This window comes from Sciurus vulgaris (genome assembly GCF_902686455.1).
Source record: "Sciurus vulgaris genome assembly, chromosome: 6".
Classification (NCBI taxonomy): domain Eukaryota; kingdom Metazoa; phylum Chordata; class Mammalia; order Rodentia; family Sciuridae; genus Sciurus; species Sciurus vulgaris.
Genome location: NC_136466.1, coordinates 23,307,600 through 23,334,205, shown reverse-complemented (window position 1 = coordinate 23,334,205; position 26,606 = coordinate 23,307,600). Strand labels below are relative to the sequence as shown.

Here is a 26,606-nt window from a genome sequence, read left to right as displayed (position 1 = left end):
GTAATATATTTTCCTCATTCATTGAAAGCTCAACCCCCATAACAAGGGCATCTTTACAATAGAAAAGTATGACAAATTTATGTAATATACATTATATGTGGCACAGAAGCCTTTTGAAATATACACCCAAAGGAAAGGGGAAGCTGTGTATGTTCATGCTTAGGTTTGATGAAGAGCAGGCCTCATTTGCATGGTTAGACTAAGGAGGTCTGATGTAATGATGAGAAATTGATGTCGGGGGGAACTTAGCAAGGTCCGTTTGTTCAGATTCTTCTTGGTGTCTCTGTGTCTTCATTCCTTCCCCCTGGGTATAGGGCAGAGGAGTTATGGTGGAAGACTGAGAGAAAGTCAGAGAGACCTTCCTGCTTCTGCTGTTTTCTTTTGTTTATATATTTATTTACTTACTTATTTATTTATTTTTACAGACTGCATTTTGATTCATTGTACACAAATGGGGTACCACTTTTTGTTTCTATGGTTGTGCATGATGTAGATTCATACCATTTGTGTAATCATACCTGTACATAGGGTAATGATGTCTGTCTCATTCCACCACCTTTCATACCCCTGCCCCCTCTCCCCTCTCATTTCCTTATACATAATCCAAAAATTCCTCCATTCTTCTCTTACCCCCACCACTCAACCCCCATTATGTATCAACATCCATTTAGCAGGGAAAATATCCAGCCTTTGGTTTTTGAGGTTTGGCTTATTTCACTTAGCATGATATCCTCCAGTTCCATCAATTTATCTGTATGTGCCATACAATGGAGAAAAGATAGCCTGTTCAACAAGCGGTGCTAGGAAAACTGGAAATCCGTAGGTAGAAAAATGAAATTAAACCTCTGTCTCTCACCCTGCACAAAACTCAACTCAAAATGGATCAAGGACTTAGGAATTAGACCAGAGACCCCACACCAAATAGAAGAAAAAGTAGGCCTGAATCTTCATCATGTTGACTTAGGACCAGACTTCCTTAATTAGACTCCCAAAGCACAAGAAGTCAAAGCAGGGATCAATAAATGGGATGGGTTCAAACTAAAAAGCATGTTCTCTGCTATTTTCTTAAAAGTCAAGGTGCCTTAGTTTATAGTATCATGTCCTGAATCTCAACAATTATATACACATAGCCACAAATAGACATATATATTACTATATTATATATTGTATGTATGCATAGTATGTGCATTTGATATATGTACATACTATGCATACATACATATATATGCATATTAATGTGTGTATACGTATCATATACATACATATAGTCTGGGTTATTCTGGAGGTATAAGTATATATATGTGCTTGTGTATATGAATCTATTAGAAAGTCATAGTTTTGCAGTGAGAACTCTGAGCAAGTTAAGCTGTTTGGATTTTATGTTAAGGGCCATGGGGAGTCACTGAAGGGTTTCAGATTGAAGAATGACAAGATGCAGTATGTGTTTTACGGGACACTGTGAGGAAGGTCAGCCAGGGATGGGTTGCACAGATGCACTAAACATTAGACCAAATACATTCCTGACATTTATGCTCAGAGGTTCAATTAAAAACAAAAAAGACGTCCTCAAAAGAAAGTTATGCAGCCTGTTTTGTATATCTCATTGCTCTCGCAAACAGTTCAGATGGCTCTTTTCTGCCTTCAGCCGGAAGGAAAGAGGCTGAGCAGATGAGAAAGGGTAGGAACACCCTGGTTGGCGAGGACACGGCACATCTGATGAGTGCTGAATACAGTGCGCTGTTCCTCCCATTAGGTTGCTTGATGGGAGCTGATCGGAGGTCAAAGCGCATTGAAAGTATTTGTATTGTATCACGGGCTTGTGGAAGAAGTTGCATTTAACCAAACAAAGGGGAGAGCTATATGAAATCAATATGCAGGGTGCCTGTGAGCTATGAAGAAAGTAATGTGCTTTTCTTCCTTGGCTATTAAAAGCATCTCAGCTGCCAAGGGAGAATGATTTCCCTCTTGACTTTCTAGCTGTCTGTCCAGCTGGTTACTGGGGATTTTTCAGGCTCTGGCGTTTGTACTGTTCAGGGTGTTTAACGGGGGGCATCCTTACATGAGAGGCTGAGCAAGTTTCTCTGGCCAAATTCTTCCTCCCAGGACTCTGAATATATATCTTTCCTTAACACACTCTGATCAAAGATTTCTGGTTGGGCAAACAAAGGAGCCAGGCAGGGTCTTGGTTTTGAAAGGGTGGGTCTGTACCTGCCATGGGTGAGATCTGAGAAATGAACCAGAGAGACTCGCATGCAAGTTCCTAGAGAACTGGAGCCACAGGAAAGTAAAGACAGACTGTCGTCACTGAGACATGGAGATTTCCATTCACTCTCGAAAGATTCCACTGGATGAATTTGGTTGAAGCAGGAGAAGAAGCTTTTCATGCTGAAAGGAAATGACATCAGAAACTATCTAAGTCTTGGCTTGTAACTGAAGAGTAGTTAAAAAAATATTGAATCCTGTTGAGCTTGGTGGCACACATCTGCAACCTCAGCAAATTGGGAGGTTGAAGCAGAAGGAGCCCAGGTTTGAGATCAGCCTTTGCAATTTAGTGAAACCCTGTCCCAAAAAAAAAAAAAAAAAAAAAAAAAGTCAAATGTAGTCCTGTTGCCTAAACAATCAAGGGATCAAAAATGAATCATGGGACAACCAGTCAGGTTTTCTGAGGAATCTCCATACTGCTTTCCAGAGTGGCACTCCTTGGTTTATACCCAAAGGACTTAAAGTCAGCATACTACAGTGATGTAGCCACATCAATGTTTATAGCAGTTTAGTTCTCAGTCGCTAGATTGTGGAACCAACCTAGATGCCTTTTAACAGATGAATGGATAAAGAAACTATGGTATACATACACAGTAGAATATTATTCAGCCATAAAGAAGAATCAGATTATGACATTTGCAGGTAAATGGATGGAATTGGAGAATATCTTGCTAAGTGAAATAAGTCAATCCCAAAAAACCAAAGGCTGAATGTGGGGGAGGGGATAGGGTATGAAAGATGGTGGAATGAGACAGACATCATTACCCTTTGTACACGTATGATTGTACAAATTGTATGGATCTACATCATGTACAACCATAGAAGCAAAAAGTTGTACCCCATTTGTGTACAATGAATCAAAAAATCTGTAAAAATAAAAAAATAAAAATAAAAAAATGAATTGCATCTCAGATACTGCACCTGCCCCACGGATAACGTCATGCTGTGGCTTCCCATCTACCAATGTGTGGCAGCCTCTATCTCGGGACACCTCCCTATCCATCCTGGGTTACCTCTACTGCTGCCACTACCATCTTGGTTGGGGCAGTGTCCATCTTGGGACACCAGCCAGAGACTAGAAGCCTAATATCAAGGTATCTACAGGCTAGCTGCCACTGCCACCACCAACTAAGGACGTGACCGCTTCCATTAGAGATAACTTCCAAGGTCTGAAAGAACATCACCAAGGTCCCTGCAGGTTTGGTCACATCTGAGGTATCCCTTGCTAGGTGTACTTATAGCCACCATCTTACTGCAGAGGCAGGAGAGAGCCTTGCAAGGGGTTCGTAGGTTGGAGGTGGGTGTGAGGGCATCTTGATCCTGGCTTTTTCAGAACAACCAGCCTAGCACCCACCCGGATCGCAGAGACAACTCAGGCAGCACTTGCTGGGACCAGACATCAGCCTGTCCACCACTTCCTCCCTAATACAGCATCCACAGATTACCTGGCCCTGCCACTTGGCAATCAGCAGGACCCTCCAGCTCCTCAGTCCCCAGTCACCCAACCACCTTCTGTCCACTGACACAGCCCAGTGCTTGCAGCTACGAGGTTGGCCCACAGCTCTCAGCACCTGGTCCTGGTCTGCCCAGTACAGAACAGTGTTCTGTGACGGGCACACAGATCGTGGCACTCAGCCCTCAAGACCTCCAGGGAGAGAGGCTCCTGATTGGGAAATCAAAAGGGTGGGGACAGGAGAGAGAGAATTTAGGGACTAAATTAGAGACCAGGAATTGTGCGGTCCACAAGCAAGGTAAGGGCTGAGACCAGCCCTCTGCATGACACGAGTGGACCCCAAAGAGAGTCCTGGGGTGCAGTCTTCCAGTTTAGTGCAATTGCTAAACCCCACCTCCAGGAGTCCTGCCCCCAAGTATTAGACTTGGGGTATTAGTCTAATACTCTCACCTTAGTGACATTCACCATCCTGAGGTAGAGTTACCAGCAAACTCCAGACAACCCCACCTATCAGACGGGAGGGAGGCAGAGCAGACATCGATCTCCAGCAGAAGCAATTGTTCAATTTTCCTTCAAAACCCTTTTATTCCCCCCATTGCTTTCTTTTTTATTTCTTGTTGGCCTCTCTCACGTCCCCGACATTTTGGAAACAAGTACTGGTCATGCATCAGGCTACTGAGGACTGGGAGGTTTGAATAGTAGATCACAGTATGATTGTAGATTCTTTCGTTACATCTTTTTTTCTTTTTCTTTTCTTTTTTTTTTTTCTTTTTTACTTGCTCTGTTTTCCTCTTATTTATCTGTTTCCTTAGAGTCTCTGACTTGCTTTTCTCCTGCTAGCAATCAACTTCTTTTGATTCCTTTTTCATTAGTCCTATGATCTAACCTCTCTATATTCTCAAGTCCTGTCTCATTAACATCACATCCTACACCCCTCCCCACTTCTTTGTCCACCATTAGAAATTGTAGAACTTATTGCAAATCTAGTGTTTATGTTGTAGATAATAATCAAATATATCTCTTTATTGCAAAAAAACCTGTTATTGTCTTAATAGGGGCTATTTGGTTTTAGGCTGCATTTTATTTGCATTTGGTACTGTTAATATTGATCTCCCCCTTAAAGTTGGAGTATTGAAAACCCTAAGGGACACTATAAATCTCTAGGGTGGAAACTGTAATACCTTGGATCTGCACTGCTAGAGAGGAAGACACACGAACAGCATGAAAGACCAAGGGAAGAAAGCCCCAAACAAACCAAGATGATATATTAGTAGAATCCATTGACAGCACAGTAGAAGAAATGTCAGAGGAGTTGTGAAGGTACACAATTAAAATGATCTATGAAATAAAGGATGATATAAGAAAACAATGCAGGCAACAAAAGATCACTTGAATAAACAGTTAAAAGAGCAAATGCAGGAAGATAAGATTACTTCAACAAAGAAATAGAGATTCTGGGGGGGAAAAAAAGGCAAACAGAAATCCTTGAAATGAAGGGAAAAAAATTAAAATTCAATAGAAAGCATCACCAACAGATTAGGTCGCTTGGAAGACAGAATCTCAGACAATGAAGACAAAATATTTAATCTTGAAAATAAAGTTGACCACACAGAGAAGATGGTAAGAAATGAACAGTACCTCCAAGAATTATGGGATAACATGAAAAGACCAAATTTTAAGAATTACTGGGCTAGAGGAAAGCCCAGAAATACCAACCAAAGGAAAGAACAGTTTATTCAATGAAATAATATTAGAAAATTTCCCAAACCTGAAGAAGGAAATTGAAAATCAAATACAAGAGGCTTACAGAACACCAAAAGTACAAATTGTAACAGATCCACACCAAGGCACATAATAATGAAAATACCCAGCATACAAAATAAGGATAGAATTTTAAAGGCTACAGGAGAGAAGTACCAAATTACATATAGTGGAAACCAATTCAGATATCAGCACATTTCTCAACCCAGATCCTAAAAGCTAGAAGGTCCTAGAACAACATATACCAAGCTCTGAAAGAAAATAAATGCCAACCAAGAATCTTAAATCCACCAAAACTAATCTTCAGATTTGATGACAAAATAAAAACCTTCCATGATAAACAAAAGTTTAAAGAATTTACAAAGAGAAAACCTGCACCACAGAGCATTCTCAGCAAAATATTCCATGAGATGGAAATGAAAAACAACAATGAAAGTCAGTAAAGGGAGGAACTATACTAAAGGAAAGGTCAATCAAAGGAGAAACCAAGTCAAAAACCAAAAATAAGCCAAAATGACCAGGAATACAAATCGTATTTCAATAATAACCCTGAATGTTAATGGCCTAAACTCATTAATCAAAAGATATAGACTGGCAGATTGGATTTTTAAAAAAGACCCAACAAAATGCTGTTCTCAAGAGACTCATCTTATAGGAAAGGAAATCCACAGACTGAAGATGAAAGAATGAGAAAAAACATATTCACACACAAACTCAGTAAAAAAAAAAAAAAAAAAAAAAACCAGGAGTTTACATCCTCATATCAGATCAAGTGGACTTCAAGCCAAAGTTAATCATAAGGGATAAAGAAGGACATTTCATACTGCTTAAGGGACTCATACATCAAAAACATAACAATTCTAATTATTTATGTCCTAAACAATGAAACATCTATGTATGTCAAACAAACCCTTCTCAATTTCAGAAATCAAATAGACCATAACATAATAATACTGTGTGATTTTAACACTTCTCTCTCACCATTGGATCAATCTTCCAAACAAAAATTGAACAAAGAAACTATAGAACTATAGCACTCAATAGTACAATCAATAATTTAGACTTAACAGACTTACACAGAATATTCCATTCATCAATAGTGTATACACTTTTTTCTCAGCAGCACATGGATTCTTCTCTAAAATAGACCTTATGTTATCCCACAAAAAAAAAAAAAAAAAAACAACTCCTAGCACACAAAAAATAGAGATGCTACCTCATATTCTATCAGATCATAATGCAATGGAATTAGAAATCAATGATAAATAAAAAATGGAAACTACTCCAACACCTGGAGACTAAATAATATGCTATTAAATGTTGCATGAAAAACAGAAGACATCGGGGAGGAGATAAAAAAATTCTCAGGGGTAAAGGAGAATACCAATACAACATATCAAAATCTCTGGGACACTATGAAAGTAGTACTAAGGGAAAAATTCATTGAATTGAGCTCAGTCATTAAAAGAATAAAAAGTCAACAAAAAAATGACTTAACATTACATTTCAAAGTCCTAGAAAAAGAAGAACAGATCAACACAAAAAGTAGTAGAAGACAGGAAATAATTAAAATCAACTGAGGGGCTGGGATTGTGGCTCAGTGGTAGAGCGCTTGCCTAGCATATGTGAATCACTGGGTTCGATTCTTAGCACTGCATACAAATAAACGTTCATCAACAACTAATAAAGATACTTTTAAAAAATTTAAAAATCAGAGCTGAAATCAATGAAATTGAAAGAAAAGAATTCAAAAAATTGAGAAAACAAAAAGTTGGCTCTTCGGAAAAAATGAACAAAATTGATAAGCCCTTAGCCACACTAATGATGAGAAAGAGAGAGAAAACTCAAATTACTAAAATTTGTGATGAAAAAGGAAATATCATGGACACTATTGAAATGCAAAAGATGATTAGAAGCCATTTTGAAAATATGTCCTCCAAAAAAATTGAAAATCTCAAAGACATTGACAAATTTCTAGAGACATATGATCTACTCAAACTGAATCAGGAGGACGTACACAATTTAAACAGATCAATTTTAAGCAATGAAATAGAAGACATCATCAAAAGCCCACCAACCAAGAAAAGCCCATAACCAGATGGGTTCTCAACCCAGTTCTACAAGACCTTCAAAGAAGAACTAATACCAATACTCCTCAAAGTGTTTCACAAAATAGAAGAGGAGGGAACCCTTTGAAACTCATTCTATGAAACTAGTATTACCCTGATACCAAAACAAGACAATAACACATCAAGGAAAGAAAACCTCAGGTCAATATCCCTGATGAACATAGATGCAAAAATTCTTAACAAAATTCTGGCAAATCACATACAAAAACATATTTAAAAGATAGTGCACCATGATCAAGTGGGGTTCATCCAAGGGATACAAAGTTGGTTCAACATCCGGAAATCAATAAATGTAATTCATCACATAAATAGATTTAAAGTTAAGAGTCATATGTGTATCTCAATAGATGCTGAGAAAGCATTGGATAAAATACAACACCCCTTCATGCTTCATGCTCACCCTTCATTTCTACAACACCAGAAAATGTAGGGATAGTGGGAACATACCTCAACATTGTAAAGGTATCTGTGCTAAGCCCACAGCCAACATCATTCTAAGTGGAGAGAAACTGAAAGTATTCCCTCTAAAAACTGGAACAAGGCAGGGATGCCCTCTTTCACCACTTCTATTCAACATTGTCCTTGAAACTCTAGCCAGAGCAATTAGACAGACCAAAGAAGTTAAAGGGATACAAATAGGAAAAGAAGAACTCAAGCTATCCCTATTTGCCAATGACAGGATTCTGTATTTAGAAGATCCAAAAAACCACACCAGAAAACTTCTAGAACTAATAAATGAATTCAGCAAAATATCAGGATATAAAATCAACACCCAAAATCTAATGAATTTCTATTCATAAGTGATGAATCCTCTGAAAGAAATTAGGAAAACTATCTCATTCACAATAGCCTAAAAAAAAAAATACTTTGGAATCAATCTAACAAAGGAGGTGAAAGACCTCTACAATGAAAACTACAGAACACTAAAGAAAGAAATTAAATAAAACTTTAGAAGATGGAAAGATCTCCCATGTTCTTGGATAGGCAAAATAAATATTGTCAAAATGGCCATACTACCAAAAGCATTATGCAGATTCAGTGCAATTTCAATTAAAATCTCAAAGTGTTTCCTTACAGAAATAGAGAAAGCAATCATGAAATTCACATTTGGAAAAACAAGAGATTCAGAATAGCCAAAGCAATACTTAGCAAGAAGAGTGAAGCAGGAGGCATCACACCACCAGACTTTAAACTATACCATGGAGCTACAGTAACAAAAATGTCATGGTATTTGGCACAAAAATAGACAGGTAGACCAATGGAATAGAATAGAAGATGCAGAGACAAGTCCACATAAATACAGTTATTTCATACTAAACAGAGGTACCAAAACATAAAGTGGAGAAAAGATAGCCTCTTCAAACAAGTGGTACTGGGAAAACTGGAAATCCATATACAGCAAAATAAAATTAACCCTTATCTCTCACTATGCACAAAACTCAACTCAAAATGAATCAAGAACCTGGGAATTATACCAGAGACCCTGCAAAAAATAGAAGAAAAAGTGGGCCCAAATCTTCATCATGTTGGCTTAGGACCAGACTTCCTTAAAAAGACTCCTGAAGTGCAAGAAATAAAATTAAGAATCAATAAATGGGATGGATTCAAACTAAAAAGTTTTTTCTAAGTAAAGGAAACAATCAATAATGTGCAGAGAGAGCCTCCAGATTGGGAGAAAATTTTTACCACATGCACTTCAGATAGAGCAGTAATCTCCAGGATTATAAAGAACTCAAAAAACTCAACACCAAAAATACAAATAACCCAATCAGTAAATGGGCTAAGGAACTCACTTCACAGGAGAAAATATACAGTTGATCAACAAATGTATGAAAAAAATATTCAAAATTGCTAGTAATAGAGAAATGCAAATCAAAACAACTCTAAGATTTCATCTCACTTCCATCAGAATGGCAATTATCAAGAATACAAGCAACAATAAGTTTTGGTGAGGATGTGGGGAAAAAGGTGCACTTATACATTGCTGGTGGGAATGCAAACTGGTGCAAAAACTCTGGAAGGCAGAAATTCCTTGGAAAACCTGAAATGGAACCACCATTTGACCCTGGGTCTATATCCAAAGGACTTAAAATCAGCATACTATAGTGACACAACCACATCAATGTTTATAGCAGCTCAATTCACAATAGCTAAAATGTGGAACTAACCTAGATATCCTTCAGTGGATGAATGGATAAAGAAACTGTGATATATATATATATATATATATATATATATATATCTGACTATACACACACTATACAGACTATATATATATATATATATATCAGACTATACACACACACATATATATACGCACACACACACACACACATATATATATATACACACACATACACACACACACAATGGAATATTACTCAGCCTTAAAGAAGAATAAATTTATGGCATTTGCAGGTAAATGGGTGGAGTTGGAGAATATCATGCTAAGGGAGATAAGCCAATCCCAAAAAAACAAAGGTCAAATGTTTTCTCTGATAAGTTGATGGTGATACTTAATGGAGAGTGGGAGTAAGGGAAGATTGGAGGAACTTTGGATTGGGCAGAGGGAAATGAGGGGATGGGAGTGGGCAGTAAGGTGGGAAAGATGGTGGAATGAGACAGACATCATTACCCTATATACATGTATGATTGCATGAATGGTGTGAATCTACATCCTGTACAACCAGGGAAATGAAAATTTGTACTCTCTTTGTGTATAATGAATAGGGGAAAAAGTGAATTGTGAAACTGGACTAAGTGGCACACACCTATAATCCCAGCAGATCAGGAGGCTGAGGCAGGTGGATCTCAAGTTCTAAACCAGCCTCTGAAACTTAGCAAGGCCCTAAGCAACTGAGCACAGCCCTGTCTCTAACAAAATATACAAAAGGATGTGGCTCAGTGGTTAAGCACCCCTGGATTCCATCCCTGGTACCAAAAATAAAAAAAATAAAAGAATTGTGAGACAGGAGTTGAATTGAACTCTGATAAAATGGCCCCTTTCATCTCTCTCCTCATCTTTTCCCTGTCATTCTTTTCTTCCATGATCCCCAGATAGAAAAAAGTATGAGAAGCCAGTCTGGGTAAAGCCTGTGCTACCACAAACCCCAAGTGGACTAATAATGACTAAGGGATAATGAGAAATCCTAGCGCCCAGAACATGTAACCACATCCGCAGGGTGGAATTTAGTTAGATCAGAGTGCTGGCACATATTTTACTATCATATGATTCTCAGACTCACATTTTTAATTTATTTTTGGTACTGGGGCTCGAACCCAGGGGCATTTTGTTGCCGACCTACCTCCCCAGTCCTTTTTCTTTTTTTCTTTTGAGACAGGGTCTTAGTAAGTTGCTGAGGCTGGCCTTGAACTTGTGATCTTCCTGCCTCAGCCTCCCAGGCCACTGGGATTACAGATGTGTGCCAGCTCAGATTCATCCTTAGAGCTGCTCAGGAAGGAGGCAGTGATTGTAGGGAATGAAAGAAAGAAATCTTCACATTAGAGATTAATGACTAAACCTGTACAAGTGAAAGAGTGGCCCAAGATCAAGCAACAATTATGTGCTCCCACCTCAACTTCACCCTGAGCCAGCAGTTAGCAAGTATGGCCCTTCCCCAGGCACCACAGTGGTGGTGCAGAAAGTTCTGCGAGATTGACTCTGTTTCCCAAGCATTTCTCCCATTTTTACGTTAAGTGATCATTCAAAAGAGCAGGGTTCTTCACTTATTTTCTGCCCCAGACCCCTTTTCAAGCTGTTGAAGCTTATGAACCCCTTCTCAAAATTATATTTTTAATTCCGTTAAACAAAAGGTGTAGAATTACCAAAGAAAACCAATCATGGGTAGTTATCAGCATGCGTAAGTAATTTTGGGACCTAATAATGTGCCTTTCTTTGTTAAGCATTTAAAAGGTCTAGCAGTAGGTCTAATAACTACCATAATTTCAATGTACTGATGAGCATAAACAGTAGTTTGCTATAAGTAACAAATTGACTGTGATAGGAAGCAATTTGTGATTTTAATTGGTGACAGAGTCTCAGAGGTGATATTATTACAGATCATTTTCTACATTCTGAACAAAGAAATTGCTAGATTTCATTTAGAGATAGAGTGGTGGAAAGAATAATGTAAAAATCTGCCTCTTCATAGTTCACAGACCAACAGAATTCTATTTATGAATTCCTGGAGTTCATTGTCCACCAGTGAGGTTTCTTCTCCTAATGAAAGTGCTTAATGAGCTCCTATTATATGCAGACCTTATGACAAACTGGTACACAGCTAGAATATCCAGGAATAGGACACAAATTCAAACACCAAAATATGTCCACATGATTTCATGCTTAGTATCATGGACCAGATGAAAGACCCTCCTGTCTCATGAAGAGTCAGCCAGTTATTAAATCTGGAGGATGAGTCAGCCCATAACTGGAAGTTGGAGAATGCTACAATAGCCTAAGGCCAAACAATGGTTGTCTCTCTCTCTCTCTCAACCTTCCTGGAACTTGCAAGTAGGCCTCTTGCATGTTAGTTAAGTGCTATATCACTGAGCTACATCCCCCCGCTTTTAATCTTTTCTTTTATTTTGAGACAGGGTCTTGCTTGGTTGCCCAGACTGGCCACAAACTTGGGGATCCTCCTGCCTGGGTCTCCTGAGTAACTGAGATTACAGGCACAGGCCAGTGCACCCTGCCAAATAATGGTTCTCATAAGGGGGGGGGGGTGTGGTGAAGCAGTGACCGAGCCCCCATAATTGGCATTGTCTAGAGACATCTTTGATTATCACAACTTGGGGCACCTACTGGGTAGAAGGCAGGATGCTTACTAACATCCTGTGAAGCCCCCAATAAGGAATTAACAAATTGTCCAGCCCTCAGTTTTAATCACGCTGTGGCTGAGAAGCCCTGTGTCAGAAGAAAGGTGTGCAGAACACTGACAAAGTCGCATGGTAAAGGGACTTGTGCGTCCCTGGTTCTATGCCGTCTCCTCCATTAGAAGATCCTGTGTCATTCTTTCTGATCATTCAAGGTTGCAGATGGTATCCTTTCCCCCTGATGTGTGTGCCTGATGTCAGACCACACAGATCGGTGAACAGTTAATGTTGACCACTGCTAAGTATGGTCCTGCTCTCTCCTTAGCCTGACTGTTGGTTCCAAAGTAGTGGCAGTAAGAAGGGACTCCAGGCTGGAGCTCTGCGTGGGAAGGCGGAAGTGGCAGGAGCAGAGGTCTGAGCCTCCGCCTCCCGTTCAGAGCAGCGCGAACACACTGCTGCTGACTGTGCGGCATGGGATGGAGAAGCCTGAGCAAGCCGGGTCCCTTTACTTGGTGGAGATGGGAAGTTCCAGGTTTCTTCATGATGCGACATGAATTATGTCTGACATGCAAGATGGATATCTAGCTCACTATTTACATAATCTTACAGTTGAAATAGACTTTAAAACAGCTTATGACTTTACTGGTGTTCGTTAAGTACCTACTATTCAGTGTTGCTTTATATGCTTTGTATTCCTTACATCACGTAGGGCTTGTACTGACATTTTTCCTGCTCTTTCCACTGAGAATCAGAGTGATTTCCTAAGTTTTATATATATATATATATATACACACACATACATATATATGTATATATATGTGTATATGTTATGTTTTATATATGTATGTATACACACGTGCATATATATATATATATATATATATATATATATATATATATACACACACACACACACAAAAACCTGTTTATATTGGGTCAAATGAAAACCTGAGGCTATCATTGTAGGCATTTAAAATAGCAAGGGCTGGGTGCATAACTCAGAGCTACAGTGCTTGCCTAGCATGTTCAAGGCCCTGGTTTTAATCCCTAGCACTGGAAAACAAAACAAAAAGCCAAAGACCAAGTTGTGTTTGTGAAGTGTGAGCTGCATGCTCCTTATTTTCCTATAGCAGCACAGATGTGATCTCGTATTTTGATCTGTTTCTTTAAAATTCTGAGTTGCACTTGAATGGGTGACATTTCCTCCTCTTCCTTTAAGGCTGGTTTGACCCACTCCTAAACTGATTCCTCAGGTGGTGACCAGCTGCCCTTCTGGGAGAAGGATTCTGCTGGGGTTGCTGGGTTTCTAAAGTCCTTTGCTCTAATGGATTAGGTACTGTCAGCTCCATCCATTTAGTGAGCTTCTCTTAGAGCTGTTTCCATTTTTCATGAAAATCTGGAAGGAGTTTTTGCAATGCCTGAATAAGAAGGTTCAGAAAAATGAGCCTGGGCTTATTGATTTGTCAGTGTCCACTGTCCCTAAAATTGGGCCTTGGGGTAGCATTTTTTTTTTTTTTGGAGAACTATGAAAAAAACATATAGAAAGAAAATTTCATAGACCTAGATGAAAGACTTGCTTTTAATCTTAAATTAGTCATGTTTAGTTTAGCCTTCTGATTTTAAGGGGCTCTTCTTATAAAAAAATAAATTTTTAAAGATTAAAAGACTCTTCATTGGACCCCAGAAGAATTCCCTGAGTGTTGCCATTTGTCACCAGTGTTTGTATTTTGCTGGGCAGTGTAAGGAGATAGTTCACCTCTCATTTGTTCTTCACTGTCAACCTGAGCCGCAGCAGGAACTAAGCCAAAGGGTTCACAGACTTGGACTCACATAGTAAGTTTGGTGGGAGGTCAAGATGAGAACCCCAATATTAAGCAAATATTTGGCAGCAAATGAAAAAAAAAAAAAAAGGAAAAGAAAGAAAGAAAAACAGTGAGTTGGAGACCCAGGTTCTAGTATCCATGCTAGGCATTGAATCTGTGTTACTGCTTGGTTTAGTTTAGAAGCAAAATTTAAAGAATGAGAAGAACATATCCCATCGCTAATAAGTGGATAATGACACATAATGGGGGGTGGGAGGGGTTAGTGTTAGGGTTAGAGTTAGGGTTAGGGAGGGGGGCAAGAATGGAGAAAGGAAGGACTGTATAGAGGGAAAAGAGGGGTGGGAGGGGTGGGGGGAAGGGAAAAAATAACAGAATGAATCAAACAACATTACCCTATGTAAATTTATGAGTACACCAATGGTATGCCTTTACTCCATGTACAAACAGAGAAACAACATGTATCCCATTTGTTTACAATAAAAAGTAACGAATGAAAAAAAAAAAAAAATAAGAGGTGTTAGGAACCAAGAGTGACTTGGATCAGTTACCAACATACAGAGTTGAAATACTTGGGAATCTGAATGTCTTCGGTCAAATTCAGTAACTCATTGATGACTTCTCATTTAGAGAATATGTTTCTTAATGTATAGATGTTCTAATATTTATCATCCATTACTGATCAGACCATGGACTGGGTTTTGTTTTTAAATAAGACGTAGCCTGCAAATAACTGGAATATGGCATCCCCGAGAGCAAAGAGTGGATTCACTTTTGAGCCAGTGGCATCCTCATACCAGTTTTAATCTTCTCTTCTTCTCCTTCTGTTATCCTATCCACCAAGTCTCAGGGGAGAAAAAGTACCTTCAAGTTGTCCACTCAGTGAAGGAACTGTGTGCAGGCACCACAATTTGATTTCATGAGGAGGAAGAGAAAGAAGACAGGTGTCTGTAAAAGAACCACAGGGGAATGTCCTCCCAGCCAACCTTCCTGACTGACAGGCTCTCAGAGTGCTGGTGCTTTTGTTCATTAGAGGGTGATTACAAACAAGTTGGTAACACTAATGAGCCTTTTGTGCACAATGGGAACATCATTCCTGCATCCTAGGTAGTCACTGTGGAAGTCAAATAAAACAATTCATGTAAAGCTCATACTCATTTATACTAAATTCTCAATAAATATTGTATCATTAGAAAAATTAAGTCTCTCAAAATGTCACTTTCCTCGTCTCTGAATGGACTTGCATAATCACTGTAACTGCTGGGTTGTTAGAATGATTAAGTAAGGAAATACATATGAGGTGCCAAGTATTTGTTATAGTCAGTCGTTAGAATAATGACTAATAAGACCTACTAAGAACATTAGAATTTTGAATATTTCCTAAAAGTTGACAGATAAATGAGTACTTAGAATGCTAGTGAAAATTAATAAATTCCAGCTGCCCAGCAACATATCAACCTGTACAAAGTTGAGCAATAAATGTCAGAGTAATACTGATCCAAAAGACATCTAGCAGGGAAACTCAGGAATGGTGTTCTCTGTCCAGTGAGTCACATAATAGGGAAAAAAAAAAAAAAAATTGGGCCAAGCATGAGATCATAAGAGAGCCAAGGATTGCTGATAATGTGGGGCATAATAAGGACACAATAAATAGGAAGAGAGCTGTAGGTCCACAGAAGAATGAGTTCATGCTTTGGAATATTTTCACAAGGTTACATGCAGCCTTCCATGGAGGGCAAATCCCCTGGGAAAATCAGCAACATCAAAATCATATAGTACTTTTCTGCCTAGAGGGCATGTCATCAGATATAGACTGACCAATCCATGCAGGCCAGCCATTGCTATTTTTATCCCCAATTCCAAGGGATCATAAGATGGTAAATCTAAGATGATTCATGGACTAATAATCAAGACCAGGGATCTTTTACTGTAAAGTGTCAATTACTAAATGTGTTAGGTTTGTGGACCACAGAGTCTCTGTTGCAACTTTTACCTCTGCCATTATATCGGACAACAGTGTGCATAATCAAATGAATCTGACTGTGTTCTAATGAGACTTCACTTGCAAGATCAGGTGAAAGAACAGGTTTGGGCTGTGAGTTAGAGTTTGCCAATCCTTGGTTTGGGCTATATTTCTTGTCACCTTTTCATTCTATGGATACTAAAAACTATAGATCTACCCTGTGAAAGGTGTGAAAACATGGTCTTATCCAACACCCAACCTTCAGCATCTTTTTTAGTATCTGACACGAAACAAGTGCCAAATAAATAGTGGATGGATGGGTGGGTGAAAAGATAGATGGATGAACAAGTTGACAGTGGCTTATGATTCTCTATTTTAAACAGCAACAGTTAACAAGTTGACATGTACTGCCCTCTTCCCATGTTCTACTATATTAACTGTTTATCTTAGTGATGTTTGACCATAACCTGTGGTGTAGACACCATCATAGTCCAGCAGGTATTTGTGGTATGCTATAATCCTGGGACATGTGTGTTGCTCCATTTTAAGTGAGTCGCTTAAGCTCCTCTTTTCCTGTTCCCATCATACAGATGTTAAAGAGAATCAAAAAATACATATGAAGCTTCCCATAAATTGTAAGGTGATAATCAGAGAGTAAGTAATTCTTGATTTGGCCCAACTACAGCACACACAAACAGGTGAGACCATCCAAGATAGCAAGGTTTGATGTTAGGTGTGTATTGACACAACTCGCTGTAGACAAATCGGGAAATGTGGGGCAAATGTGGGGCCGGTCAATATTATCACTGTTGTTCACCCATATATCTCTAAGACCTTGGGACGTGTCCAACCCACCATAGGTACTAAATAAATATTGACTGAAGAAATTAACAAACTAAAAAAGGAATACCTTTGGAAATTTCACCTGCCCCCACTGAGGAAGGCAATCTGGCTATAGATATTTTGAGTGTTAATAGGTCCCTGCAGAGAATGGAATATATATCACAGAATAAAATAATGGGAGGTGGTGGATCTACTTAGTGCCTTGAAAGCTAAACATTTTCATAATGGATCAGAGAGGCATTTTTCAGAACAAGTTGGTAATTCATCTTTATTTCCTTGTATACACAGTGCATTCTATTTAAAAGTAAGATGCTAATGCATTTATGTTAAAGCATATGGATTTACAGCCTGGGATGAAATATATTCATAGATAGTGTATCTTAATCCTGTTTAGGGAAAGGGAAGAATCAACCGGCATCAGATTAGTATTGATTAACTGTCACTTGGATTGACAAAGCAGCATAGGATACACTTAGCAAACACCCGAATTGAACTAAAAAGCTCTGCAGATATGGGTTTTGGCACTTAGTTTTTTTTTTTTTTTCCTTTAAAAAAGAATCAGTTCAAAATCTAAAAACATACTCTTTGGCACTGAATAATTTAGACTTCATAGACACTTTTTTTCTTTACCATGTGAAATTGGTGCTGTTCATAGGGAGAGAGGAAAAAGCTGTAAGAGTTTCACAAAATGTGCTTGCTCCTGGATTGTTAAAGAAGAGAGAGAGATGCTAAATGCCCTCAAAATTGTCTTGCACCAATTCGGACTAAAAGGGCACCTTCAAGCATACCTGCTTCCACAACCCTTCTCTGCTAGTTGAAAACTGAGTAGTCTTTATCATTCTGTGAATTTCCCTTTGTATTGAACAAGTGTTTGATATTAAGTCCTATAGGAGTCATGGTTACTTCTCAGAGTCTTTGTTGTAGGCTCTAGGGAACAGTTCTCTGCTTTCCTGGACTGTTAGTCAAGATGCAGACTCTTCCACCCTATGAGGAAAATAATGTGTACTCCAGAGTGCTTCTAATTCCAAGTGACAGAAGGTAAAATTAATCTGGTTAAAAAAAAATTGTACGGGAGTTTGCTGACATAAATGACTGAGAAATCTTGACATGATCAACTATGATACTTTTACCATCTCCTTCTGCACAGCTTTCTTTCAGGTAGTGCCTTAACAGATGTCATCTCAGAAGGAGAGATAGAAACAGCTTTGTCCAGGTAACCAAACAATCCATGAAAAGAACTATTGAGCCCTGCCTGGGTCTGGAGCCGTGCCCTTGGTCTGGAGACTTTTTTGAGGGAATCTGATATCCTGGTTGGCCGATCACATTCCCTTCTATATTGGGGCAGTAGAAGAGGGTGTGCCTTTATCAGATCCCATGGATTTCCCAAAGTCCATAGTTGTTTCCATATCAAAAGCAGAGAAGGGATGTTAAATAGACAGACACTATAACCATCCCCCTTTTCCCTTGCCTGTGATGCAGATGTGACACCTTATTTTAAGGAGGTTTCTTTGGACTTTGTTTCTTGCTGAGTCTAGAAGATGTGCACTGATGGCCAGCAGTTAAATGAAAATTCTTTTTTTATTGCCCTGACTTTTCTCAAGAGCTATATTTCCTACTTGGTTGATACTAAGAAAGTTTAGTGACTGTCACAAGGGAGGTAAAGAGAGGTGGAAACTCAGGACTACAATAGCTGCCATGACTTGGGTTTAAAGTGGCAAAGTAAGTGAACTGGAAAACCTCTGCCATGTTCCTGAGGCCTTCAGTCACTGAAGAACTGTCTAACTATGGGACTTTCTCTTAAGAGAGGCCAAACTCAGTTAGCATGACTATGATACATGTACCTCTAAACACCCAGGAGTATGAGACAGGGATGTAAGGAGAGGCTGGGAGTATTAAAAAATAATCATGCAGACACATTAAGGGGTGTCCAAGGGCACGTTTGTTTTTACCAAAAAAAACAGAATCCACTCCATCAGGGTCGTGGAAAAAGAGTATTCATTATACAGTCGTGAAAAGACAAGACCTATTTATTTACATTCAATCAAGCATTGTGAGATCTGCAGCAGGGAAGTTTCTAGAATGGAGGTGTTCTCTCTGTCCCTCAGGTGCCCTGTGACTTCTCTCCCTCTCCTTTCCTCTTTCACATTTTCTACTTGAGGTGTTACCTCTTGCACACCTTTCAAGAGGGCGGCCAGCCTGAAATTTACGTTAGGAAGTCAGAACTGTGAGCTTTGGGACAAAGTGTCCCTTTGACAGAGAAGTTGCTGAGCAGGATGTATAAAAACAAACTTTGCAATTGGGTGGTCATTAGAGTTTGGATGAGATGTTCCCCAATAATTTCCTATGATATAAAATGAAGCAGTAGTGAGATGTGAAATTATTAGATTATGAGAGCTATAACCTAATCGGTGGATTAGTCCATTAAATGGTTTGATAATTTGAAAGGACTGCTGTACTGCCTGTAACTGTATGCAGGTGAGGCATGGCCAGAGGAGGCCCTTCACTGGGAGTGTACCCTTGGGGATCTTGTCCCCCTGGCTGCTCCTCCTCTCTCTGCTTCCTGTCTGGCCTAGCTGGGTAGCTTTCCTCTGCCACACCTTTCAGTCATGATATTCTGCCTCACTTTGGACCCAGAGTAACGTCTTCAACTCAGTATGAACTGAACCTCCGAAACTGTGAACCAAAACAAACTCATCCTCCTCTAAATAGTCCTCCTTGGGTATTTTTGTCACAGTGATGAAAAGCTGATTGACACAGTAGTGGTTCTTTGCCTGGAAGGGAGATTTATGAATCAAATTATAATTCCCAAACTCGGCTGAAAGAGTCATACATTTAGCAGGGAGTTAAGAACATGGACTCTGCAGCTAGGTTGGCCTGTGTTCTGATCCTGGTTATCACACTTTTCTCTTGAACCTTTCTGTGCTTCAGTGCTCATCTGAAAGAGTAATGAAAAAATATGCACCTCACAGGGGTGCAGTGTGAGTTAAGTGAGTTAATCCATGAAGCGCTTGCAAAAATATCTTGCAGACAGTAAGCACTCATTAGATGTCAGCAATTGATATGAGTTTTATTCCCTCCATCTGTCTCTGAGCCCCCACAATAGTTCTGTGGGGCATACCATCTCCATCATTACAGGGTTCCATAATTGAAAAGCCTATGGATGTCATGAAAATTTGGGCAGGCCTGCTAATCTTTGGTCTACTAAGGTCACCTGTACTCAATTTCCTGACCTGCCTAGTCATTTGAAATATGCCTCTGCTCAACTTCCATGGCACAGAGAGAGCTTGGGAATCTTTGCTGGGGCTAGAGACCTCTGAGCCAGGGTAGTGCCTCCTAGGACCACAACATAGCTATCCCCTCTGAGAGGTTGCCACCGATAGTGGTGATTCTGATGCTCCAAGTACCCCATATCTCTAAATTCTTCTAAGTGAGAGGAAACGTCTACTCTCCTGGAGGCTTTCCTCCAAGGCACTCCTGTCCTCTTCCCCTAAGGAAGCAGCATACTCTCTAATAAAGTTAGGATTTTACAAAAGGCAGGAGAGGCTGCTGCTTTAAAGGGAACTTCTGCTTTTGATACAATGAAAACCTGTCACGAAACTCAAGAACATCTTACTAAGTGAAAGAAGTCAGACCAAAAACTGTATGTACTGAATTATTCCACTTAAATGACATTCCAGAAAAGGCATAACCATAGAAGAACAGTAGGAGCCAGGAGTTAGAACTCAGAGGATGTACTAACTACAAAAGGGAAGTCAAGGGAATTTTGGAGTAATAAAATTGTGCTGCATTTTGCTTCTGATGCTAGATATACAACTGCATGTATTTTTCAAAATGCACGGAGTGTGTTTTCCTTTATGGAAGCAAACAAACAAACAATAAGAATATGCAAAAGACAAAGGGGGAAAGAAAACATGGAGAGAACAAGCATAACTCAGTGTTTTTAAAAAAGATCACACAATAGACAAGGAGATAAGTTAAACCTGATTGTCATGTTAAGAATTGGGATTCTGTTAAATAAAGCAAGAACTCACGCAAAGTTGTAAACCAAGCAAAAGACTTGACATGCTTCAACTTTGAGCAGTCAATCTAACTGCACTGAATGAGAGAGATCATGGAAAGAACTGTAAGGAAATAGAGGAAGTGTTAAGAGGAACTCCACTGAGACTATGTAGCTGTGGCCATTTACTTTCCTGAATAGCAATTTGTGAAGTATCACAATGGAGGAGCTGATGCTCAGTCCTAGATGAAACATCTTTTCATTCTCCAATTTTTTCCTGCTTAAGTCAAATGTAATTCAAAACAAGATGATGCCATGGTCTTGAATCTAAGTAGTTTACATTGTAGTGAAGGAAAACATAGTCAGTGGTCTAGCTCACAAGGGTAGAATGAAATAAGTGGTCATCCAAGGAGTAAGTAACGGACTATGGAGGCACAAAGGAAGGAGCAGCTAGTGGTAACTGAGTGAAGACCAGGAAAGGCTTCATTACAGAAGTGTCATTTGGGCTGGGTATTAAAGAATTTGGTACACTAAGAAGAAAAGAAAGATATTTTCTGGCTAAAAACTCTATGACCAAGACAGGGAAGTGGAAAAACCAAACCTCACTTAATAATCAGTGAGAAGATACTTCTGTAAAAGAGAACAAATAATAAGAGTGATTTTCAGCTTATGGTCCTTTGTCTTCATGCAAAAAGGCATGAAAGGTATGATCCTGTTGAAGGTTATAGTGTGGAGTTAAACTTCAGATGATAGGGCAAGTAATAGAATTCTCTTAAAGTGACTCAATCAAATCATAAATAGAAGCTAGTTTTTCTCCCATAAGAGTATGTCCAACGGTAAACAGTTGCTGGTGGCTTAGTGATGGCCAGGTCGACATATCTGAAATCCTCTTTGTCTTTTTCTCATGGTTGAAAGATAGCTCTGGATATCATGTTGATATTCAGTAAAGAAGAAGAAAGAAGTGCAGAGCCAGCCACATTGAGACCCTCCTACAGGGAATAAAATTTCCCTAATTCCTCTCTCCAGTAGACTGCTACCTACATCCTATTAGATAAAGTTGCATGACATACTGCTCCTCCTAGCTTCCTGAGAGTTTAGAATGACAAGTGTGGAGCTGGGCACCTTGCTCCATGAATAATACAAGATTTGTTGGAAAAGGAAAAGGAGAAAATAGTGGTCATCCTGGAAAAAAAATTTAGTGGTTAAGGTAAAAATCATATAATCAAAATTACTCTGAAAGTCACCTACAAATCGTGCCCATGTTAAGGTTTGTTTTCACAGTAAAATTGTATTCCGAAGTTAAATCATTCAAATGTTGTAATGCTTTGAAACTTCATCACTTTTACTAAGATTTCTATGTGCTCTTTCCTGCTTTCAAGTCATCATTATCTTCATCTCCTGTAAATGGTTTTGTAAGTTTCTCCAATTATTTTTTAGATGGTGTTTCTCCCGGGTTCTCAATTAACGTTTCAATTTCCTTCTCCATGGGAAGGCATCACCACCCACCTGCTTGGCCATAGGAACAACTGTTCTACCTCTGTTTCAATGACCAGGAAACCCTTAAAAATCATGCACATATTGTTTTTTTCAGGTCTTCTCAGCATCCATTGACTATCTGAGTCCTGATTGCTTTCACGCTGTGAGAGGCACTAGAGAACTGAGATTTTCACTGAGCAAACTGTATTCACGGCTCCGATCTTACCCCCAACTCCCAGGTGAAAAGCAGGCAGAACTGAGGCTCACATGAACTTGTTCACATTGTACATATTGATTCCCTTCCTCTTCCTGTTGGCCTACTTCTGGCCTCCCGCCCCATGAGAGTCTGGAGGCGATCATGGGTGAAGGGTCACAGTAAGCCTTCATGGGACGCATAATGCATCATCTTTGAAATCCCAGGAGTCTCCCTGGAGAGCAGCCCTCTGAAGTATATATCACAGAGCCTCCTCACCTTGTCACTGATGTTCTGATGTTCATGGACTGTCCTAATTTAAAGACTGCCTCTTCCCAGAGTGTTTCATCCATGTTAGACACAGCCAGTGGGATGAAACCATTTGTTGGATTGTGAAGCTTTGCTTACTCTCAAAAATAATGTAGTTATAAGAAACTGAAATGAGGTTGCTTGCTGCTTGGATAGTTCCTTTTATTTATTTATTTTTTTCCAGTTTTGGTGTAAAGATACACCAAGCATGAGTTCTGGTCTATTGGCTTCTGGAGTAGAGTTTGTTTAACTAAACTGCTTGTCTCTTCATATCTTGCCTGGATGTTTCCGTACATGGTTCCTAAATCACCTTTGCAGTTTCACATTCTACGCACATGAGCAAAATGTGCCTTTAATGGTGTAACTGGTTGAGCTAAATTGCTAAGAGTATTGCAGAGAAAACAGCTTATTATTCTCCATTGCTGGCATTCAAATTATTTAATGATAGATAGTCCTTTATCTCTGCAGCCTTGCCTTCTAGTTTTTGGTTTCTTCATTATCTTTTAACAGAATAAACAGAAAATATCCACCCTTTTTTGAGCATTTTAATATACCAGACATGCTTAGGATTGCATTATATGATGCATTTCAGTATTTTCCTCTTCACAGTCTTCCTGGACAACCCTGAGCTCTCTTTTCAGAGCACCATCTGTCAAAACTTGCAGCCTACATGAGCTCACATATCCTCTTTATGGGTACCAGCCACCGGGGAGCCAAGCACACATGATTCTCACCAACCTGTGTGGTATAGCAGCCTAGAGTGCCATAAGTGTGGTCACCAGCCACAGCCTGGCTTTCAGTAACCCGTACCCAGCACTCAGTACCCAGCTCACTCACTGTATTTCACTTGTCAAAAAATGGTAACTCTTATCCATTTCCTCACCTCCCACTCACTCTTCTGCCCAGAGCAGACTGCCTCTTCTTTGATGTAAAGTATCCCCCTGTTGCAAAATTCAGTGGACATTTTAATTCCCTGCCTTATGCCTCAGCACTGTTTAACACAAACTGCTCACACCTCCTTGGAATACTTTCTCCTCTTGGCTTCCAAGTTGCTCCATGCCTGATCTTCTTCCTCCCTCCAGTCTTATCTTCCCTGCTTTTGTCTGATTTGGTGACTCATCCTTCCATGCTCAGACTTCAAATGTTGGAGTCTCTAAAAAATCTGACCTTGGCTCTCTTTCTACGTTGCTCCAGCCACTCATTGGATCACTTCACCCCTTCTCCTGATTTCTGTGATCGTCTACATTCTGGTGACTGACTCTCTGTAAGATCATTTCCCCAACAAAGCCTCTTCAGACCCCCCAATGCTAGGACAAACCCCCCACTGAAAGACCCATCAGTTCCTGGGTCATATTGTAACACTTCTAACCTCATCTCAATGTTTTTTTTCTTTTTTTAATTTATATTTTTATGGATGCATTATAATTATGTACAATATTGGGATTCATGAGGCCATAATTTGATCAGTCTCCTTCCCTGGTACTTTCCTTTTCTGTCCCCTCGTCCTCTCCCGACCCACTTGCTCTACTCTGCTGATCTCCCATCTATTATTTTAAATAGTGCATTATAATTATATGCATACACACACACACACACATACATATATACACACATATATATCCAGTGTGGTCTGTTTATACATGGGCTTAATATAATTTGGTAGATTTCATTCATCAGTATTTCCCCGTGCCCTCCCCTCGTCCTTCCTACCTTATCAACTCTTTTTATAATACTGCTCTTCCAAAGAATCATTTCAGATTTTTCTTTATCACTGTCCCATAAAATTTTATTATCACAGATAGACTGTTTTCTTCTTATGATGTATATGTGTGTATATATACATAACACACACACACACACACACGTTACTCTATTCATAAGTAGAGCAAGATTGCTTTATCCTGTGTAAACCCATTTTTGTCCTCTGGTAACATCCTTTCATTGAGAATATATGATTTATGGTAATTTTATTTTAAATGTTTTCTATGTTATCTGTCTGTCTAGCTATAATAAAACCCCCTAAGGGCAAAGAGTAAATCTCCCTGAATATTGCCTCAACAGTATACCAAACACCCAATACATGTTTGTTCCATATTGATAGACAATAAGTATTGTAACATATGGAATGGTTACCTATTGTAGACACAATTTGAAGTTTTTGTTGTTGTTGTTTTTGTTTTTTGTTTGTTTGTTTTATATTAATTTGCAATCCTGAAAAGGAAAGTCTGAGCCTGTTTTCCCCATAAAGCTTGGTTGCTGGGCCCTTCATAAATACTTATTGAACTAATTAGTTATCTGTACATTTTAGGTTAGGAGAATCTGTCCTAATTCCTAAAAAGAAAACATTTGTTGTATATCCTAGAAACTACTTGTAATCACTGCAGATTTTTTTAAAATATATATTTTTGGGGTTGTGAATGAACCTTATTTTGATCTATTTTTGTGTGGGGCTGAGAATTGAACCCAGTGCCTCACACACGCTTGGGCAAGCGCTCTACCACTGAGTCACAATCCCAGCCCACTTGAAATTTGTGGAAACTCTGCATCCAATGGCTCCTCAGTTCAGTTTAAATCTCTGATAAAACAGGCCACAAGCTATTCCCTTTAAAAGAATTTTTCACTGCATGTTACCTTTAGGAAAGAAATTATAAAAGTTTACATTAATAATTAAATACAAAAAAAAAAAAAAAAAAAAAAGAAAGAAAACCACCATGTTTGCCCCCATGTGGTGGCACAGGCCTGTAATCCCAGCTACTCTGGAGTTTGAGGCAGGAGGATCCCAGGTTCAAGGCCAGGCAGCCTCGGCAATTTAACATGACCCTGTCTCAAAATAAAATTTTAAAAAGGGCTAGGATGTAGCTCAGAGAGTGCTTGCAAAGCATATGAGAGGCCCTGGGTTCAGTCTCCAGCACCAGAAACAAGAACAAAAATAAAATAAAATTAACAGTATTTCTGAGGAATTTCCTGAAATTAGTTAGACCTAAATTGACTCTCCTACAGCTACCCTGGGTCATGTGCTGTAAAGGTTTGTAGGAAAGCTTAAATCCTATATTTAAATATCAAAACATTACCACGTCCACTAGCCTGGACTTACAGAGGCAAAAACTGTCTCACAATTTTTAAAAGATTTTAAACAATAGGAGACACACGGAAATGTCTTTAGCTAAAACTTTAGAAGAATCAAAAAGTTATCCTGCATAGAAGAATCTGTTGGTTATTTAAGAAATCAGTAGATTATTTATAATTTTTAAAAATATTACTTTAAAAGACCACCAGAGAATTCAGGTACATTTTATTTATCATGTTTCTTGTTCCTCCATAAGAGAAATATAGATTCAGAGCAGCTTCCTTTATTAAATAAATGCAATTTCTATTTGTGATGAAAATATCAAATATGAAAAAGATGAATATTATTTGGGGCATGTAAGATTTCCCTGGGCACACCTGGCTTTGAACAGTGATCCATGGCTTTGGGCATCTGTTTAAAGTCTTCCCTCAGGTACTGTGATGACATTTTACCTCCTTCTTGTCCTGTGTACCACCAGACCAATGGGTTTCCTCCTCCATGTCTCCTCAGTCATCCATTCT

At 39.1% G+C, this 26,606-nt stretch overlaps 1 protein-coding gene across 5 annotated transcripts in view; it reads left to right on the top strand.

The window, feature by feature from the left end:
• SGCD (sarcoglycan delta) overlaps positions 1-26,606 on the top strand; it is a 629,843-nt gene that overhangs the window by 491,674 nt on the left and 111,563 nt on the right. The gene's annotated exons all lie outside the window — the stretch shown is intronic.